We start from the raw sequence: 576 nt of genomic DNA on the forward strand, positions 1-576 counted from the left end.
ATCTGTCAAAATAAACCCCTAGATTTTTTACAGCTTTCATGGGTTTAATCATATTTCCATTAAAATCTATTTGCACATTATCTCCAATTTCTGATATATATTGTCGGGAACCTATAAAAGTGAATTGTGTTTTTTTTCTCATTAAGAAGCAAACCATTAGTTAAGAAGTAGTATTTGGCCTTCTTTAGTATGTATTCTGCCCCATGAATTAGTTCGTCTATTTCATTTACATTTCCTTCATTTAAGATCTGGGTGTCATCGGCATATTGGATGACAAAACAGCTGGGTAGTGATTTGACCAGATCATTGACATAAATTGCAAAGAGTATTGGGCCAAGAATAAAGCCCTGGGGTACACCAAACTCTACAGGTTTTTTGGGAAGACACAGTTTGACCCATTCTAACTGACTGGGATCTGTTATGTAGGTAATTCATAAACCAAAGTAGATCTATACTCAGTGATGTACATTTATCAAATAATATATTATGGTTCACGCTGTCGAAGGCTTTTGAGAGGTCAAGTAAAAGGAGTAGTGAGACTTTCTTATTATCCATGTTAATATAAATCTTATCTGA

Source organism: Palaemon carinicauda, chromosome 3, assembly GCF_036898095.1.
Source record: "Palaemon carinicauda isolate YSFRI2023 chromosome 3, ASM3689809v2, whole genome shotgun sequence".
NCBI classification, from domain to species: domain Eukaryota; kingdom Metazoa; phylum Arthropoda; class Malacostraca; order Decapoda; family Palaemonidae; genus Palaemon; species Palaemon carinicauda.